Below are 9,135 nucleotides of genomic sequence, written 5' to 3'. Positions count from 1 at the left end.
GAGGCTAGGAGCCATTTATGTGTTGTATAGTTTATGTGTATTTGGGATGTCACTTCTTGTCACTGGGGGCAGTAATGCATAAGGTCAGGTTATAGATTAGGTTAGGTTAAAAGGTAGACTCCGTGAGATGACACAAGATGATGTAGATGCACAAAGTTAACAGTAGTAGTGGGTCAATTTCCGCAACAATCAGAAGCGTTGAAGTGCGAGGCTAAACTTTTCTGCTGTTGTGGTACTGTAGCTACCCTCATTGTAGCAGCGTGAATTGCACCCGTGCACATGCGCAAATACTCTGTGGGACTCAGTGAGTGCAAAGTCTTGCATCATGCTTGTCTCAATGTCAAGCTTGTCAAGTCGATGTCCAGCGTTGGTCACCGCCTTTCAAAGTGTGTTGCATTCTTTGGATAAAAATTGTCTGACTGGCACCTATGTAGCACATGGGGATGTGTAAAACATACTCCTCAGCCTGAAGTTTCTCCACTTACGCCAGCGAATAGCTAGCTATGTGACCAAAGACATGACTGAAACAGGAACCAATTTTTATGGGATGTATCTGTACAGGGGATATATACAAATACATTTGATATTTAAGGCCCTCTCTCACTAATTGATTGTACAATGTACAAAAAATTAGGCAATGCGTGCAAAAAATTGCTAAAGACACAAATATACCACTTACCACAATTACCAACAATTGGAACAGTGGTAAACTTGCCTGGTATTGGACACAAGTGTATCTTGTCCCTACGCACAGTGACAAAGATGGTTCGGGAGACAAAGAAGAACCCAAGGGCCAAAGTTGGAGAATAACAGAACTTGGTGGCATCTTCGAGTCTCCAAATCTACAATGACATGCCACCTCCATGCCAATTGGTTCTTTGGAAGGGTTGCCAGAAAAAAACTTTGAGAGCGACAATCAAATGTAAATGCCTGGAGTTTTCTAAACGGCCTTGGTCCTTGGATTGTAACCAGTGTTATGGTCTGATGACACGAAAATAGATCTCTTTGGCCACGCAAACCAGTGGTGGCTTTTGCATCGAAAGAAGGATGCACATGCAGAACATAACCTCATATCTACTGTAAAATATGGTGGTGGATCTTTATTATGGGACTGTTTTGCTTCCACTAAACTCTACCAAGTACCAGGACATTTTTGCCCAAAACCTGGCTGCCTCTGCCAGGAGGCTGAGATGTGGCCGCAAGTGGATCTTCCAGCAAGACAATAACCACACGCACACATCAGAATCCCCAAATAAATAGTCAATTGACCACAAAATCTACATTTTCCAATGACCAATTCAGTTTCCGGTCTTAAACCACATTGAAAACCTGTGGTTTATATTGAAGAGAGCAGTCCATAAGCACAGACTGAAGGATATCAAGGATGTGGAAAGATTTTGTATGGATCCCTCCCAATGTCTTCCCCAAACTCATAAAACATTTTAGAAAAAGGCTCAGTGTCGTTATCCTCTAAAAGGTGCCGGAGTTTTGAAAACGGGTGCCAATAATTTTGACACCTATCTTTTGGAGTTTTTTTAATACATTTGCCTGGTATTGAACGCAAGTGTATCTTGTTCCCACACATAGTGAGGAAGATGGCTTGGCCACTCCAAGGGCCGAAGTTGGAAAATTACAGAACTTGGTCTCCAAATCTACAATTATTGAGGGCTCCCGAGTGGCACCGTGGTCTAAGGCACTGCATCTTAGTGCTAGAGGCATCACTACAGACACTGGTTTGATTTCAGGCTGTATCACAACCGGCCGTGATTGGGAGTCCCATAGGGCGGCGCACAATTGGTCCATCATCGTCCGGGTTAGGGTATACCGTCATTGTAAATAAGAATTTGTTCTTAACTGACTTGCCTAGTTAAATAAAGGTTAAATAAAATAAAACATTTGACACCATATCCTACAATTCTATAGGTTAGTCTTATTTATAGTCACCTCCCAATTTTTTTTGACACCTATCTTTTTGAGAATAAAATGTATTACTTGTTAAAAATGTATTTCTCTTTGCAATTGTAGTAGTATAAAATATAATTAGCCATTTTTTAAGGGTGCCACAAATGTTGGAGTTAACTGTAATTCTGTGCATTTGATGTACACTCTCCAAATTGGAATGATAGGCACATTTCCAATATATAGATGTATTGAATATCAATGTCTTGAATCTATTGAGTTGTAATAGAATCGACTCAAACCTTGTATTCAGACTGATCCAAATGTCAACCCCAGTAAGAACTGAACTGAATATAGCAGCATCCCAATGTGGAGGCCCCTGAAACTTCCCTGCTCATCATATTATTATGCTCCAATAATCTCCTTTCTTCCTCATACAAGTGCTCTGTGTGCTGGTGCCCACCAAATAGACAATGGAATCCAGCTGAGAAGGGGTCAATAACCTGACACTCACACGGACGCAGGCACGCACACACATGAGCACATACACACACACACACATACAACAGATAGCACCCCAATTCTGAGTTAATGCCATCATACCTCTTGGTTCTTTGTTTATTTATTTTGTTTTTAGCCAAAACCACATTCCTGTGTGCAATGGATTAAAACCAATCTCAGGGAAACAATTACAGATACGGTATTCACAATTATTTTATAAAGAAATTGTTTTATCATGCACTTGAACTCAATATGGATATTGACACATTACTTAACTAGAAAATAATACACTTATCAGCACATATCTTCTCTTCCATGAATAACACTCAATAACAGCAAGACTTGTCATGTATTCAAAAAGACACTAGAGGGCAGTACATACCTAATATAATTCAGGAGATTCAGACATGTAATTACCATGCTGAATTTACTGTGTATTAGATTTGATCAACAATATAATGGGGATGAAACTCTTTTGAAACAATCAAATTGTTACACTACATCAACATTAGAATACAGTGACAAGTTCTAGAATCTGGCCTAGAACAGCCGCATTCAATTAGTACAACTAGTATTGTCACAGATACAGTGCCTTCAGAAAGTATTCACACCCCTTGACCTATTCCACTTGGTGTTACATCGTGGATTCAAAATTGATGAAGTATTTGTTTTTACCCATCTACACACAATAACCCATAATGACAAAGTGAAAAAAATGTGTACAAATTATTTACACCTTTATTGAAAATTAAGTACAGAAATATCTAATTTACATAAGTATTCACACACCTGAGTCACTACTTTGTAGAACATCTTTGGTTGCGATTACAACTTTAAGTTGTCTTGGGTATGTATGCATCAGCTTTGCATATTTGGATTTGAGAATTTTGCCCATTCTTCCTTCCAAGCTCTGTTAAATTAGATGGGGAGTGACAGTGAACAGCAATCTTCAAGTCTTTCCACAGATGTTCAATGGTATTCAAGTCAGGCCTTTGTCTGGGTCACTCAAGGACTTTCATAAACTTGTTCTGAAGTCATTCCAGCATTGCTTTGGCTGTATGCTTGGGGTCATTGTCCTGTAGGAACATACATCTTTTCCCTGGTCTAAGGTCATTTGCACTCTGAAGCAGGTTCTCATCAAGGATTTGCCTGTATTTGGCTCCATTCATTGTTCCCTCTATCCTTACCAGTCTCCTAGTCCCTGCCGCTGAAAAAGCATCCGCATAGCATGATTCTGCCACCACCATGCTTCACGGTATGGATGGTGTTAGACGGGTGATGAGCTGTGCCTGGTTTTCTCCAGACGTAGCACTTTGCCAATTAGTTCAATTTTTGTCTCATCAGACCACAGAATCTTTTGCCTCTTTTACATGCCTTTTTGCCAAATCTAGGGGTGCTGTCATGTGCCTTTTTCTCAGGAATGGCTTCCATCTGGCCAATGTCCCATAAAGCCCAGATTGGTAAAATGCTGTAGAGACTGTTGTCCTTCTGGCAGGTTCTGCCATCTCAGCCAAACAACTCTGTAGTTCTGTCAGAGTGGTCATTGGGTTCTTGGTCACGTCCTTGACCAAGGTCCTTCTTGCCCAGTTGTTCAGTTTGTTTGGACGGCCAGCTCTTGGCAGCGTCTGGGTAGTTCCATATTTTTTCCATTTCCCAATGATGGAGACCACTGTGCTCTAGGAAAACTAGCAACACTCTAGAAATTGTTTTATAACCTTTCCCAGATATATGCCTCATCACAATTATATCTCAGCAATCTATGGACAGTTCCTTGAAATTCATGGAATAGTTTCTGCTCTGACATGCACTGTCAACTGTGGGACCTTTATATAGACAGGTGTGTTTCTTTCTAAATCATGTCCAAACAATTGAATTGGCCACAGGTGGTCTCCAATCAAGTAGTGACACCTCAAGAATGATCAAAGGAAATTGGATGCACCTGAGCTCAACTTGAAGTGTCATAGCAAAGGGGTGTGCATACTTGTGTAAAGGAGACTTCTGTATTTCAAACATTTCTAAAAACATGTTTTCACATTGTCATTATGGGGTATTGTGTGTAGAAGGGTGAGAAACAGATCTATCCATTTTGAATTCAGGCTGTAAATGTGGAATAAGTCAAGAAGTATGAATACTTTCTGAAGGCACTGAAGATAGGCATTTCATATTATACATGTTAGAGACGCTTGTTTGTTATACATACTATATTTCTATCAGAATGTTCCACAATGTTGTGCCCTGGTGAACGCAGCCCATAAAAGGTCCGTTTGAATCAAGTTGTAATTATCCTAAATGTGTCACACTCTGATCTGTTTCACTTGTCTTTGTGATTGTCATCACCCCCCACCAGGTGTTGCCCATCTTCCCCATTATCCACTGTGTATTCATACCTGTGTTCTCTGTTTGTCTGTTGCCAGTTCGTTTGTTTCATCAAGCCTACCAGCGGTTTTCCCCTCTGTTCCTGTCTCTCAATTGTTCATGTTTTCTAGTTTTCCCGGTGTTGACCTTTTCTGCCTGCCCTGACACTGAGCCTGTCTGCCATCCTGTACCTTTGCCTCACCAATCTGGATTACTGTCCTCTGCCTGCCCTTGACCTGTCTTTTGCCTGTCCCTGTTGGATTAATAAACGGTTGTTACTTTGACGTTGTCTGCATCTGGATCTTACCTGAAACGTGATAAAGTGCATATGGATAAAAATGTAGTTATCTACCATTCATAAATCGGAGCAACTTCATATCATAATAATTATCAATTTTATTAACCAATCCACAGTAATCTTAAAATCCACACAAAGAAAAACTAGTAGAAGCGATGCACAGGCTTCATTTTCTCCATTTCACATGCTAACAGTAACTGCAACACCATGCTCGTATCCAGCTGCAAAAACATAGAGACAAAGGAAAAGCAATGAATTAACCAATAGCAATGTCAGTTTTGTGAAAGTAGGACTCAGTGGAACTAGGTTTCTTGCTATTGCACGCAAATAATATTACTTAACATTGCTGTAAAGCAGGGGTGAAAAACTCATTTTCTCTTGTGGGCCACATTGAGTCTTTAACGAAGTCTGAGGGACACATTGAAATAGTCCTATGTTTTTGGAATTTTCAATGCTCCCTGACTGTCTAGCTTTTGTTTCTGTGATAGTGAGCTGGACAGAGTGAAGAGACTGTGTACATGTAGGTCCATTGTCATTACCCCGCATCCGCTTCCGGCACTTTTCGACACCCTATATAAGTGGCAGTTTGAGGGCAAAAGCATTTAACTTAGTTTTATACCGTTTTCTGTCTCCTTTCCAGGTGGCTCCAGAAGTCCCATCTTCTCCAAAGGTGGATCCAGAGTCTCTATCTCCCCTATGAGGTAAAATGTTTTTTCCAGGATTCTCTGACTCTTTCTGAACCTCCAGATGCCTCGGCACAGTGAGTCATGGATCCTCTGACATGATTTGATCTCTGTGCGCCACAACGCTGCTCTGGCTCGGATGAGCTGGGATCTCTTGCTGCCTTTGGTGAGGCTGACACTGTCTTTACAGATATTGATGACGTCCAGGCCAATGAATAGGGCATTTGAGGCCACGTTACATCGGCTTAATGTCTTAGTGGAGTGGAGCGGAGTGCCTTGTGCCAGCATCCCAATGTCAGGTAAATCTGCAGCAAGTGCCCTCTTGGAGTCCCACCTTGCCTGCACCCATGACCACACCTTTTCCCTTTAGGGTGTCTATTGCAGAGGTATTTTTCACTATGGCATTAATCTGTTTTCCTAAACTCGTACCACCTTTTCCCATAATCACCACAATCATTAATGCCTGCCTGTTATGCCCCACAACAGGAAGAATTCTGCTGGCCACCTTCTCCATACTCCCCCAGAGTATTTGGATGTCCTCTATGAAATGTTGAAAGACTGTATTGGCTTCCTTACTGTGGTATCTGTTAAAGATTATCTCTGTGACACCAGTGGTTAGACTGTTGACACCACTGGTCACACCCATTCCAAGCCCTGCAATGGTGAGTCCCAGTGACAGCCCAGCAGTAACAGGGGCAAGACAAAGCCCTGCTATGGTCAGAGCCCCTCCGGTCGCCCCCACTGCACTGCCTGCCACACAGGAGATATCAGACCCAAACTTCATCTCTTCTAGTTTGACAGCTCTCTTTTCCAACTCTATTAGAAAGTCCAGCATTCTGGAGTGGCACTGACTGAACAGACCAATGAAGTGCAGGGCAGCGTCCTGGAACAGGAACGTCAGTCTGAGGTGCTGGTCCATCCTAGCAGGAGGAACATATTCCACTTTTTCATCAGAGACATTGAAACATGTTGCTGGAATTGATGAATGATCAGAAATGTGTGCCCTCAGTGTTAGTAAGCTAGTATTTGCAAATGTAACATAAAACAAAACTGGAAAGGTTTACCTGATATCACTCAAATGGCACAAATGGTTAAACATGTTCTGCATGGACCTTTCATTCACTTCAGGGCTGGTGTCAATCATCAAGTTGTCATTCTTCTCTCTGAAAAATTGTTTTCTAATGATGATTTTGTCAGACTTCTCTCCACAAAATGATTTTCCTATAAGAAATATATATAAAAAGTGTTATTTATAAAATATTTATTCAGCAACAATAGAGGGAGCATACATGGTTCAATCTCTTTCAGAGCACTTACATTATTTATATGAGGTAATACATTTGATAATAGTATACTGATATATTTTGTGTGAAAGTTTACTGAGAACAAATATTTTTGAAATATATATATGGTGTCATACTGAGGTATTTTGATTTGATCTGAATATTGTTGTAAATAATTTAAACTGATTTCCACTTACGCATTTCCCAATCCCATTCTCTCACACAGCTTCTCAGAGATGTGTATGTAATTTTCCAGGTGCTCGTACGGCACCTCCACATTGAGGAGGCATGAGGAAAAGAAGGCTGAAGCGTCCCTCTTAAAGTGGATGAGGAGAGGACAGGCCATTCTAGCGGAGGTGATGACAGCTCAGACACTTGCTTGTTCCCTCCCCTGAGGCAGAGGACACAACCGGTTTTCATCAGCAAATACAAACAGAGAGGTGACCACCAGCCTCTCCACAGCATCCATGAAGCAGTCCAGCCTCTCCAGTACCCTTGAGAGTGTCCTTCAGTACAGCTTCCAGCTCCTTCTCCAGCTCCTTATGCCTATTGTCTGCAGTCACCTGGGTCAGACTCTTGTTTGTGAACTCTTGAAATGCCTTATCCTTAGAGTTAATGACTTTATCAACGTTGGGGTCGATTCCTTCTGCCTTGTCCTTGATGTTCTTCATCTTGGAATGTTCATCCTTTCTCTGCAGGATCCACCTTGGATGCCTGTCACAGAATTTCTCCACTGTGTGGATGTAGCTGAGGGTGTCTGAGATGTATTGGTCAATTAACTCTCTAATTTTCTCTCTGTAAGAACATAGGATCTTACTCAATTGCCCCTTATGTTTGACCTCAAAAGAACTGGCAACAGTATTGAAAATATATGCAGTTCTGAAATATAAACAGCTCCTTACCGCATCTTTGATCTCTCGCCGGTCTTGTCATCTATCTGTCGATATACTAGTCAATGTTATACTTCCTCTGAAGGTTTGAAGAGCAATGCTCAAAACCCACAAAATATTATCCAAATGACCCTTTAAAAAACAAATGGTCCCGCTTTATTTGAAGTGCATCTTATTAAGGCTTCATAAAGCATTCAAATAGGCTTCAAAGCACTAAATAAATGGGTCACAAATCATCTAGAACTGTATTTCATGCTCTATAAAGGATTAATAAATGTGAACAAATAAATGTATGGTTATGTCACACATTTATGCCACATTATGAAGCTTTATAGAGCATGGTATACGGTTATAGATACTTTGTGAAGCATCTATTTAGTGCTTATGAAGCCTTTAATGAAGCCTTTATAAAGGTTTTATTAGATGCACTTCAAATAAAGCGGGGTCACCAAACAAACATACCTTAATGCACTGATGCTTGTAGATAGATGTCAGCCAGGCTTAGGCTACCAATCGAAAATGTTATGAGAATTATAAACTTTAATTAAAGTCCAAAGGAAATATTACAATACAAATTAAGGGCTTTGGGTGATGAGTTGTGTCCCATCTGCCAAAATTTGACAAATGATATTTTTTGTGCTGGCTTGTACTTCCTTTACAGTAAACCATGTGATTTCCCTCCCTTCTATGCTCTCCATCATTAACCCTAACTAGCTGACAAGGTAAAAATCTGTCGTTATGCCCCTGAGCAAGGCAGTTAACCCACTGTTCCCCGGGCACCGAAGACATGGATGTCGATTATGGCACCTCTCTGATTCAGAGGGGTTGGGTTAAATGCGGAGACACATTTCAATTGAATACATTAATTTGGACAACTGACTAGGTTTCCCCCTTTCCCTTAGTAGTTGGCTCTGGTACTTATGTTAATTACCATGCCACATATTGCTGTCCATTGGTCTTTCATTGAAAAGCAAACATTTTACAAATTAAGAAACTAGTTAATTATTTTTACAAACTAAAAAACACCATCAGAGTGCAAATACCCAGGTGTTTCTGTCATACTTTGAGAGCACTTTAGGACTTTACAAAGTTTGACACCGGTAGTGGTGTAGAGACTTTAGGAATTTGGTATATTAAAATACAGCTTTGTAGTGCCATCATCTGAGTAATTCACACAATAAGGGTGATACTTTCCTTTAGCTTTGTCTTTACTCTGGTAGATTGTA

General features: G+C 40.7%; 1 protein-coding gene across 1 annotated transcript in view; it reads left to right on the top strand.

Moving 5' to 3' along the window:
• Positions 1-9,135, top strand: part of myom2a (myomesin 2a) — a 38,645-nt gene that overhangs the window by 8,408 nt on the left and 21,102 nt on the right.

Source organism: Oncorhynchus tshawytscha, linkage group LG02 (genome assembly GCF_018296145.1).
Source record: "Oncorhynchus tshawytscha isolate Ot180627B linkage group LG02, Otsh_v2.0, whole genome shotgun sequence".
NCBI classification, from domain to species: Eukaryota; Metazoa; Chordata; class Actinopteri; order Salmoniformes; family Salmonidae; genus Oncorhynchus; species Oncorhynchus tshawytscha.
This window is presented reverse-complemented; position numbering and strand designations above follow the sequence as displayed.